Here is a 12,597-nt window from a genome sequence, read left to right as displayed (position 1 = left end):
AAGGGGATTACTTTTGGAAAATCTACACTAATTTCCTGAACCAAGTTAACATTATTTGGTGCAGCATACTGGTTTTTAAAAAATTTTATCCACTCTGCTTCAGGCACATTGTTATGTGGCGACTCGGGAAAACCCGATTTACCCCATCTAACAATGTGCTAGAATAACCGGGAGTCCCTTCTATCACCAGCTGCCTTTAACTCAGACCAGTGGTGTTCATCCCAAGCTTTTTTAGCCTTAAGTATACTAATTTTATCATTCTTTCTGGCAGCTTGAATTAAAGCAGTTTGCCCCCCCTTGATAGCTTTACCCAGAGCAAATCGTGTTTCCCTACACTCTTCGTTATACCACTTAGCAGGCTTTGGAACTCTATCACCTTTGTTTTTCACAGGTTTAAGGAAGTACTCCTTAATTGTACAGAAAAGGGAATTGTGTAGTCCTTCTACCTTATCAAAGCCAGTGCTAAGTGTGTTGAGGTGCTCTAAGGCTGATATTGCTGTGTCAACATGGCCGTTGATATTAGCAATAGCCTAGTGGTTGATTACTACCTTTTCCCACCTTAATCTCCGCATATCATTGGTGGGAACAATCCGGGGAGGGGCAATCTCAAGAAAACCTGTAGGCCAATTAATATGGGACCACCATTTATGGGTTGTACACAGGGGGTTATGATCGCCCTCGATCCTCCCTACAACCTTCATATCACATATCAGGGGCCATAATTTTAAACTACATAACACATAATCAATTCTGCTGTTATATCGGCCGTTATCAAATGTACTTGTCCCATTCCTATCGCCACTAGTCCTTCCATTTAAGCCTCTTAGTCCCTTTTCATAACATAGGGCATTTAGGCCAACGTCGGCGGTCCAACACACAACCGGAGGGAGCTCTAATTTAGGAACACCTCATTGTCGATCCTCCTCGTCGCCAAAAAGATCATCTTCATTTAGTAGGGGTTCAAATGTTCTATTAAAATCACCCGCGATGACAATATTGTTGTTCGGAGGTTGAATATCAAGAAGACTGGCCAAGGCAACTAATACCTCAGACCTCCCCCCCCTCTTACTCCGGACGTAAACATTGTAGATATCCAAGCTTCCTAATTTATCTAAATCCAATCTAATTAGTTGGATATCTTGATTTTTAGTGTCCACAACTTTGATGGCCAACTTTAAACTCTGGCGAACCCATATTGTTAGGCCCCCCATGGGTCTTCCCCTAGATCCCGTTTACCTTCAATGCATATAAATTAGTTCCTTTGATTAATTTTCCATAATCAATCTAATCTTTCCGTTCCAATTTCTCCTAAAACCTAATTTCTCCTACATCTTAACGTTTTGGTACTTTCTTAACAAGCCCCTTTCTCCTGTTAATTTTTTATTCTGGACAGCTCCAGTCCCTCCAACTACTTTTATAACCCCAAACGTCTGTCAAGGAAGAAACAGTTTTCTTTCCGCCCTGCATCCGACCCAAAGACAGTAATGCAAAGCTCATTCTTGCTTTTCTGCTAATAGGTTGATACATTAAAAGCAGGAAAAACATTTATTGAATTAAACAGAAGTGTCTCCTTTGGGAGGTGGTCCGTCTCTGCTTTCTTTCTCTGTATTGGAAGTTCCTTCTTGCCTTAAGGACCCTGTTTGGGCTTTTTCAACTAGTTATCGATTGCTAGTAGTGCTGGGTGTGTACATTCCCCTATGTGTAGTTTGTGCTGTTCTTTGGGTCTGGGGATTATCTGTCCACTGAGATTATTCATGCCTGAGGACATGTGAGTGCCACCTGTCATTTTTCTCCTGCAATGTGAGGTGTACTTGTGATTCCCACTCTGCTTTCTCTTAAACTTTGGGCTTGTGATATGTTCCCTATTTGGTGACTTCCCTCAGCTTTTTGAGGGTGGCTGTCTAGTGCTCTTTTTGGAGTGTGGCCTGCTCTTCACAGCGTCCTTGGATGCCGGTGTTAGATGTTTTCTGCCTGGTGATACATAGGACCTCTGGATGTGTGTCTACTCCCCGTCCTGGGCTGGGGCGGGCGGTGGCATGGACTGCATCCTCCTAGTGCTCCCTGATTAGCTTAAGGCTTGGCTTGTTTCTGCCCTGTGTGCAACAATAAGACTCCTAAACAGATGGACATTTGAGTGCAACTCCTTGCCCTGCAGTGTGGGCCAGACTTGGTCTTTTACTTGTGCTTGGGGCTTATGGGATTTATGCCCTGCCTCCTTGTCCTTGTATGTGTATTCCTGCCACCCTACTGAGCTTGTTGGGGGAACCATGTGGTACTGGTTGTGATGGTTGGCTTGTCCTTCACTGGCTTCCCACTGGGCTTATGGCTGGAGTATGCCTGCGTAGTCTGTGACACTCGCACCTGCATCACTAATAGACAGATGTGTACCCATCCATTTGCTTCTGGGGTGCAGGCAGTTTTGTACTTTGCCTATTATCCCCAACAGACTTGGTGCTTCTGCGATGCGTTTTGTTTCTTCCAATTCTATCCTTCATGGGGCTGTCCCTTGCACCCGGCCAGGCATGTTCTTGCCTGCTGAAAGTGCATTTCTGCTAGGGCAAGTGTTTTGTGTAATTATGTTGGATTTGGCCCCTCTCTGCAGGGTCACCTCCAAACCTATTTTTCGGAATTCGTTTTTGTTGGCCCTAGGACTCTCTGCACTCTACCACTGCTAACCAGTGCTAATGTGCTTGTGCTGAGTACCTAAAACAATCTATAATTGGCTTACACCGGATTGGCACATTAAATTGACTTATAAGTCCATAGTAAAGTGGTATACCATATACCCAGAGCTGGTAAATTAAATGCTACTAGTGGGTCTGCACCACTTATTGTGCCACCCACTTATGACATTTTTAAGTATGTCTTAGACCTATCATTGCAGTCAGTGTGTGCAGTTATAAACTACCAATTGCCAAGCCTAGAACTCTATTTCTAATTCATATAAGTGACACAAATAGTAGCCCCTAAACAAAACATAGGGCAGGGTGCATTGTATTAAAAAAGTTGGACATGCATTTTTAGGTTTAACATGTACTGGCGGTGAAAAACATGCAAATGTGTTTTTCACTACTGAGGCTTACCTCACCCATAGGATATAATTGGGTTACCTTATTACATTAAATAAATGCTAACTTGTGATTGGGAGCAGGTAGGCAAGTCAAGTTTGATGTCTGAGCAACTATAATTTAAAATATTCTTTAATGGTAATATTAAGATTTTAATTCTCAAAATTCTGAAAATCCCACTTTTAAAAAGCTGGCATTTTCTTGTCATATCCATTTGATCCCTGCAGCCTGTTACTGCACCACAGGCCTAGGTGTAGTTGGCAGTTGTGTTTTGTGTATCCTTCACAGACAACATCACAATAGAGGGTCTGGATGTTGGCAGTTTAGGCCATTTCTGACTTGATAGGGGGCTGAGCTGTCACCTACCACAAATGTACTTCAAATGCACTGGCTCAGGTCAAACACAAAGGACTTCACGCTATCCTATTGTGCCCCTGGCAGATTGGAACCGGGGCAGGGAGGTAGGAAATTACAAACACTTCTGTATTGAGAAACTCAAAAAGCTTCTTCCACTTCAAAGTAGACACCAGGTCTAAATATTGGACCCTCAGACCCAATCCTCAGATCACTTCTGAACCTGTGGAATTCTCAGAAGAATGACTGCTCTGCTGCCCTGCTGCTGCTCTGGTGCCCTGTTGATTGAGTAAGAAGGACTGGACCTGCACCTTGAACCCCCAGAGTGACTCCAAGGGCTAGTTGGCTGGCACCCTTAACAGAGCCTCATGGATAGAAAAAGGCCTAACCATCTTGAACCCTGTACCTGGATTCTGCCTGCTGCCGACACAGTGTAACACAACTTGACGCGGACCTCGTTTTGCAGTCTGATATTCCTGGAATGTCAAGTGAGTGTAGCACCTCCTTTAGGAGCTGTGGGATGGGATGGCATGGAGATCCCACCTCAAGAAGGATTGTACTCACTGGCAACCTCATGCACATTACTACCCACCCCTCCTGCACTCGGCTACTGTTCAGAAGTTCATGGTGGGCTATGAGATGCTGGCATAAGCCCAGCGAGACTTGACACCAGAGGTCTGTTCTTGTTGGGGACTTAGGCTTCCTCTCTATTGATGGGGCTATGGTCATGTGCTTTGCCTGCCGCTCCCATTTGGGCAGTGAGCAGGGGCTGTATCTGTTCCTAGCTGTGGATATTTGGTTATTTGCATCAGGTGTTCCAGAAATTCCCACCACAGTTGCCTTGTACTCTGGAGATCCCCTTCTTACGTAGTCCTGCGTGTGCTCTGGTGTGAGTAGGTTTCTTTAGTACACTGCATGTGTGTATTTTGAACTTGTCTCCTTCAGTGACATGCTCAATCCTGTTCTTTGTTTCTGCTATACTTCCCCTAGGGCTTTCTTTGCACTTTCTTTTTACCCGGCATGTCTGCTCCTCTGTGTTTAGTCGTCCCCTTCTGCATTTGGGACAATGATCTGTTTCCTTGGTGGTGATTGCAGGCCTTGCTTTTGGCTTCCTCTTTGGTTTGCCTTTTGTACTTTGCTCAGGTTCATGTGTTCTTGTGCTCTTTTTAGGGTGTGGTGCTGTGCCTTTTTGTCACCATCGCCCTGCAAACTCAAGTGTGCTTGGGGTTTGTTTTGTTTAGTGAGTCTCTGTTTCCAGTCTTGGAACTGAGCCTTCTTGTTTGGACATTACAGTATGTATGCATGAATTAATTTTTAAAACATAATTTTGTTGTTTTATTGTTTATGCGTTTGATCACACCACATTATGAGTAACATTTTGGATGTTGATATATATTAAAAATGTAATGTATGCCCTCAAATGCCCTTGTGGTAAAATTTACGTCGGGAGAACAGAACGTAAAATAAAGATCCGCATTGGAGAGCATAAAAGCAACATTCGCAACAAAAATGAGAAGTCCACAGTCGCAGTCCACTGGATAGAGGCAAAATACAACATTTCCCAGCTACGTTTCACTGTTCTGGAGTCACAAAAATCTCGCAATGATGCTGACCCACAAAAAACCCTTGCGAGGGCAGAATTTTATTGGACCAAAAAACTGCAATCCCTGCAGCCTCTGGGTTTAAATGATCGTATTGAATTTAATTGCTTTTTGTAAACATCGTTATGTCTTGTACAATGTATCCTGTGTTAATCTTGTTAATGTACCCTTTCTACTTCCATTTCTTAAGCGCAATACCTGTTTTTTTTCTCTAAATTGCTTTCTGTAAACATCGTTATGCTTTGCACATTGTATCCGATGTCAACCCCGCTGTGCACTCTTTCTATTTCCATTCCTCTAGCGTATTACCCGTCCTCTCTTTCTTATTTAAACTCCTCCCGTTCCGACGAATACACGCCAGCCTCCCCGCCGGACGTGTTTTCGCCGGATGTGGACACACACGCACTTGCCGGGTAAGCTCGTAAAAACTATGTGTATGGACTTCTCGCATTGTCGCTCTGCTCTACCCTGTCTCACGTATCTTCTCTCTACGTACTAACTGCCACTATCTCCCCGCACTTTAGCCATTTTTCAACCCGCTGAAGACACGGCAATCTTCAGACGTATTTTTCACCGTACTTGTTTTCTGTTATACTCACGTTTATAACGGGTCACTTCAGCGTATTCCACTCACTCTGTTCCAATCACTTAAGTTCCCAAGTTATCTTCACGTTTATCTTTTTCACCGACTCTCGAGAACTCATCATTTATATAAGGGTACTTCTGATGTTTTCCTTTTACTAAGGCATGCACTTTCAATTAAGACCACTCCGATCGCGTTTCTCAACTTTGTCACGTACCTTCAAATGCTACATTCACTCATTACTAATGGAGAGAGTGGAGTGCTCACTCTGCGACCTCGATATTGCATATTTCAGCATGACTTTTTATAGAATCTTCAGTTTGTTAAATGAGGACGCTTGTTTGATTTGCCTTTTGTTATTTACAGCTTCAAGAATTACCCCTGACGAAGGGTTCGTTTTGAACCCGAAATGCATTGGGTTTATTGTTGATATCTTCGTAAGACGGACAATGTTTTATAACACCGCAAAGAATTCAATCAACATTCACAAAAATTATATCAGAATCAATTCATATTGAGAATAAATCAATTGTTTTGAGAACGTCATAACTACTGTTTCACATTTCTTCAATTGGATTAAATCACTAGAGGCCTCATCAGCCCTTTTAAATCGTGCTCGCGCTAGCAAAAGGGATCCCTTCCTGTTTGCAATATAGACTGGATGCTAACCTTGGATGAAGGCATGCAGGTTCAGTCCTTCAAGCAGTACGGCAGTCCATCAAACAACAAGGCAGTCCCTATAGCAGTCCTCCTGAATCTTCCACAGGTCCACAGGTATACTGAAGAGTGGCTCTGGAGGTCCACTATTTATACTTGGTGCCAGCCATTGCGGGGGGGGAGACTCTCTTTCATAACCACACATCTGGTTCGGGAAAGTGATTCCTCTCAACTGTTTGTGGTGATGAAAGGCAGGGCTGGGCAGATTTCAGGTTCTTCTGTGGTTGCTGTTGGCAAAGCCCTTTTTAAATGTAAGTGAGGCTGGGCACAGCTCCTCCCAGCCATCCTGTCAAGATGGTCCTTTCTGTCCAAGCCTAAGCCCCTTTGTATTACTGTCTGGAAGCAATACACAAACCCCAACAACAAAGAATTTAGTTATGTTACCCAGGCAGTAGCACAAAGGCACAGCTGGTTGGAAAAAGAGAATGCCACTTTCTAAAAGTGTATGGCCCTCTTCAAAGACAAATTCATTTATGATAACAATCCTTTCTCCATAATCATTACAAAGTGGCTGTGGTTTGTTGACAAGATTTGATGTCTATGGAGTGGGGATGAAAAAACTCTGATGGCTTTGAATGGCTGAACAACAAAAGCACTTACATCAAATTTAGCATGACGAAAACCCAAACTAATCTGACTTTCCTGGATGTGGAAGTCAGGAAAATTGATGCAAAACTAGCCACCACTTTACATTGAAAGTCAATGGATAAAAATAATGCAGTGCACTGCACTACAAACGTTTCCACCCTCTAAACCTAAAGGACAGTCTGCCCTTTGGACAATACTTATGAATTTGAAGAAATTGTACTAGAGAAGAAGACTATTTCATTCATGAAGACAAAGTAACAGATTATTGAAGGAGAACGGCTATCCACATAAACCCTTAAAACATTAAATGAAAAGAGAGTGGTATACACCAAGAGTGCCTTGTAGTTCAGAAACCAAAAGAAAATTGGAAAAAATAGTGTGTGTTTCTACATTTTGCCCTGCAGACCCACAACTTCATGAAGATTATTCGCAATAACTGGCATCTGATAAAAAAATCTTGGAGTGTGGTATTGAAAGCCCTCTATTTGCAATGAGGAAGAACGCACGTTTGGGAAAACATCCTGTAAGAGCTTGTGGCTCCCAAAAAGTAAGAAAAGGACATTTTAGATCACAATAGAACATGAAACCCTTAGAACAACCTTTAAAATGTGGAAATTGCATGGCCTGTGGTCAAACAATTGAAAGTTCAGTCTTCCAAAAGAAATCATAGACAATGAAAACATAATATCTTTTGAATTGCAGGATAAGAATCGTTGCCTATGCCATACATAATTTATCCTTCGGAAAGAATATATATTGGCTAAAACTAACCAGGAAATCAAGCAGAGAATTGTCCAACATAAATCTTGCATCAAAACAAGAACAGTCACAGCCCCCCAAGTTAACCGTTTTATAAATAAAGGCCATATGGAGAAAGATTTTCAGTGGACAGTTTTGAGTGTCATGTAACAGAGTCGAAGAGGTGGAGACCTACAAGCTTACTTGATAAAGAAAAAAGCATACCTAATTTTGAAAATTCAACACTGTCAATAATGGTTTAAATGAATTGTAGGAACTAAATAGACTGTAAATGAATAAGGACCTCCAGCCTTGAGAAGATAGTCCGCAGTACTCTGGAAGGTTTGTTGAGCAATGTGTAGCATGAATACAAGCTCATTGAAAACGATCCCTACAAGCCTTCAACTGTAAATATTTAGCAGAGATATATGCACTACAATTACCAGCATGCAACAGTGAAGCCTGGTGAGTAATGTCTTACTTAGGTCTGAAAAAAGAGTCCAGCATAGTACCAATATATGTCAACGAAAAACAGACCTAAATGCCTTCAATTTTAAGTGGAGATATATGCACTGCAATTACCAGCCTGCAATAGTGTAATCCGATGAGTAATCTACTACTCACGTCTGAATAAAATTTTTGGAAGACTCTTCAATTAGAAACGTGACAGATGGGCCTGAAGGACAATGAACTGTGCTGGAATTGCGACAAGGAAAAGGGGGACCTGGCACACCTTATTTACCACTGTCCCAAAGTCAACAAATTCTGGGAGAAGATTTTCACCTTCTTAAATAAAATGTTAGAATGCACACTAAAAGCGGACTTTGCTACCCTAACCACTGCATTTATGACAACAGAGGTAGACTCACAACAAGACAGAGACCTACTGGATCTCCTACTAACAGCGGCAGTCAAAATAATACTCACCAAATGGAAAGACACTTCCAAGGCAACCTTCAAGGGCTGGCTCAATTGGGTGACGTATCTTAGAGGCGCTGACACAACTGCCCTGCGAAACTCACCATGGAGACAACCCTGCAGGGGAATGTGGGCATCTCTGGACAAGTACCTAGACCCATATGATCCGCCTTGAGTAGTACTAACAGAACGGCTCGAAAAGCACACCCCCACTGGATTAAGACACTAGCGAGGAGAACAGTAAACCTCTGATATGCTATCTCTCTCTCCACCTTAATTCCTATCTTTACCCCTCTCACTCTCTCTTTTTCCCATACGGTGCAGTGGATAGGGGGCAGTCAAGCATATAACCACCGAAAATGTAAAACAGCTATCACAGCCAGTTTTGGCTGCCCTGTAACGACAAAGCGTGACAATTACATGTTATATGTTATATGTTGTTAAAAAAAAAACAATAAAAAGTATACTGAAATAAAAAAAAGAAACGTGAGAGGCACCAAGCCCGATGTAATTCCAAATGAATTAAGCTTGGAAACATTTAAGCTGTTTCCATGTAGCACAGGAATGATATAGAAATGCTTCATAATGTTCCTAGGAGAATTCAAACCTCAGTGTGCATGAATAGAAAGTCCGTTCAAACATGAGTCAGTCTACGTGCTTTTAATCTAACTGTCAAAAAAAAGAAACATTGTAACCTTGACCTTTATAATGGAAAGCACAATCAAAACAGACACAAATAGGAGAGTTTGTATGACAATTATTCACCCATGCTGACACCAAAAGATGTTAAGGGCAGCAGCGGCCTCTGCAGGTAAGAGCGGTGGGGCCGGCTGGGGGGAGATTTCGAGTGACGACCATGAGGGAAAATTTATTATTTATTTAATTTTCCCTTGTGGTCGTCTCTCGAAATCCCCCCCAGCCGGCCCCATCGCCCACTGCTCTTACCTGCAGTGGCCGTGGCAGGTTAAGGGGTTTCCATGCTAGATAAGACTTCATGTTTTTTTAAATGATCAATTCACAATACAATGTAATGGGCTTTTATCTTCCAAGCTTGAGGAGAGATCCAGTTTATGTGAACTGAAGCACAAGCGCCGGAGATGCATTTAATAAAAAAACAATGTTTGTCGAAGGATACATAGCACTTTAAAAAAAATACAGCTTGGCAGGACAACTGAAATATGCTTGCATAAAGATATTTAAATTTCGGTTTTCTAACAACGGTAGTCCAGTGCTTACAAGCGTGTAACAAGTACTCTAAAGAAGACAAGTGACAAAACATTTCACATTTTTTAATAAAAAAAGCCTTTTTTACTCAGCCAACTTTTTGCTTCAGCCTGAAAATATTCACAAAGCTAATTAAATCTCTGGTGACACTAAAGCTAAATGTGAGCTCAGCCCCAGCTACTTTGTTTCATTAACAATAAAATCTTTTTTGCCGAATGAGCACCAAGAAAGAGGACAGAAGGAAGCCGTTTGAAGTTGAAAGAGGAACCTTTGCAAGCATGAATGTGCTCTAATTCAAACAGAACAAGGTAATTTATCAAAACACAGTGTTGGAAGTATGATAAAGGTAATAGAAGAATAGAAGTAAAGATATTAGAATGTATGTATTTATTATTTCACAGAATTTTAATCAGTCAGGATCCTGAGGAGAACCTAAAAGGAATAAGAGGTTCAAAGTGCATCGACGGACAAACTTGAGGAGTGTCTTCATTGGATTTAAGCTGTACAATAGACATTCAAAAAGACTTAAGAACTGATCAAGTCTGCTAGAGGAGAACTGGCTCCGAACCTCCAAGGGACACTAGTAGCAAGAGGGTTTGCATTAATATTTGTAGTAACTGCAACCTCTGCATTTTGTTCACACTCAGACTGGTCATATGAGTATGTGTCAATATTTGTCACTATGGTATAAGTAATGTCAAAGTTTTGTACAGTGTTGTATTGTGTAAAAATGTGTCTTTTTGGTTTATCTTTATGTGGTTTAACGGATATGTATATGTGTAAAAAACTGCATAGAAGATCATGAAATAAGTTGTGAATAAATACACAGGCCAAGAAAATGTATTTACTTGAACAAGAATATAAAGTATTCTTTGAATAATTACAGCTAGGGTAATCAGTGTTCTATTTTTTTGAAGGAGGCCCAACCTAGCTGTAATAAAAGGGCCTAATATCCAAATACATAACTTTCTAAATGCAGAATTTTCAGAATTGTAACTTCAAATTCAACTTCACCATTAACGGTAAATATAGGTTACAGTTCATTTTAGTGTAAACAGTATGTTTCTATCTGCTCTCAGTCTAAAGTTAGCACTTAGTAAATGTAATAAGCTAACCCAGTTTTAGTCCATTGGAGAGATGGGCCTTACAACTGTGAAAAATTACCTTGGACATTTTCCACTATTATTACATGTAAAACTGTAGTACACATGCCCTACTTCCTAAATACAATGCACCCTTCCCTATGAGCCTTTACGGCCTACCTTAGAGGTGACTTACAATTATTAAAAAAAAGAAGATTTAGGCTTAGCAAAAGGTTTATTTTACCAGGTGGAATGGCAGCTTAAAACTGCAATACAGGCAGCAGGGGAAGGTTTGAGGCATGTTTTGAAAAGGCTACTTTACTGGGCAGCACAATGAGTGCTGCAGCCCTCAATTAGTGTTTAATTTACAGGGTCTGGGTACATACAGTACCATTTTGTAGACTTACAATTAAATTAATTGTACTAGTCACATGTAGGCCAATATTACTAAGTTTTAAGGTGAGAACACAAGCACTTCACCAAGCGTTAACAGGTAAAATGTGCACAGAGTCCTAATGCCAACACAAATTCATCAAAAGAAGGAAAAAATGTGTGACCTTGCCAAAAGGGTCAGGTCAAACATGAACTTAACAATGTCTAGAATCATTTCCACTAAACGGGGTCTAGCTAAACACCAGGGAATTGATGTTCCTAGTTAAGGTTGTCAAAAGAACAAATGATGGACAGAATGTTGAACAACGTCAAACATTGGGCCTAAATCCATAGTTTTTTTTCTCCCCAAGCCATTCCAGTTTAAACCCAGCCATATGCAAATCAGTCTTGACCCTGATCCCCACGGGAACAGTCTAACCCAAACTGCCAGGCCAGGTCCTCAATGGACTGGAAACAAGCATCTTGGGACCAATTTCGGGGTATCACCCCTCATCAGCCAGGCTAGCTTGCCTCCAGTGGCATGGAGAGCACAAGACTCACATACATAGGTAGCCCTCTCCAGACTGTCCCTTGGCCCGGTAACTCCATTGTTCAGGCCACATTTTCAAAGGAGTGGCCAGGATCCCATCCCGAGTACCAGAAGTCAAGGGGAGTGCTTTCGCGCCCCTCCATTTGTAGTGTGCCTACCCCATTCCCCATTCCCGTGTCTGGGGGAAGCAAGCGTCCACCACAAACAGAAGAGATCCCGTCCAGAAAGAGAAGCTGCCAGCTCCCATGGCCATACGTGTAGGTGCGGGCTGTGTGAGAGTGGCTGGGGCAGCAAGAGGTGAGATCCCTCAGCTGCCCCAGTGAGGCCAACCAAAAAAACAAAAAGGAAAAGCAGTGTGGCGCGAGGACCAGAGGCAAACAAAAAGGAAGCTGCTCTCCCCAGTGCAGCAGGAGAGCCACTCATACAATATTCACTGCTACATCTGGAGAGCCCCATAATGCCCTGCAGAATTTTTGCATTTGCATAATTTTCTCTACTCATGGTTGTCCCAAGATGGAAGGGCCACCACTAATGTGACAAAGGAAGCATGGGGGGGAGGCAGCAAGAGTGCAGTAACTCTCCTGTAAAGAGGTTTTTCAAGAGATTAGCCCTATATTTGTGGATTCCTAGATTCCATGACCTCTCTGGAACTTTAGTAAATGTTTGAAAACACTCCCAAAGTTTGAGTTCTGTCTCTACAGCTGGGAGTGCAACACACGCTAGGGGCTGATTCTATGGCTGTACTTATTGTGGTCTGAAGGTGTTTCAAATATGGTACAGCGCTTTCTAGGAGCTAAGTCTA

The sequence above is a fragment of the Triturus cristatus genome, chromosome 7 (genome assembly GCF_964204655.1).
Source record: "Triturus cristatus chromosome 7, aTriCri1.1, whole genome shotgun sequence".
In the NCBI taxonomy this organism is placed as follows: Eukaryota; Metazoa; Chordata; class Amphibia; order Caudata; family Salamandridae; genus Triturus; species Triturus cristatus.
The sequence above is the reverse complement of the archived record's forward strand: the minus strand, read 5'-3'. Positions refer to the sequence as shown.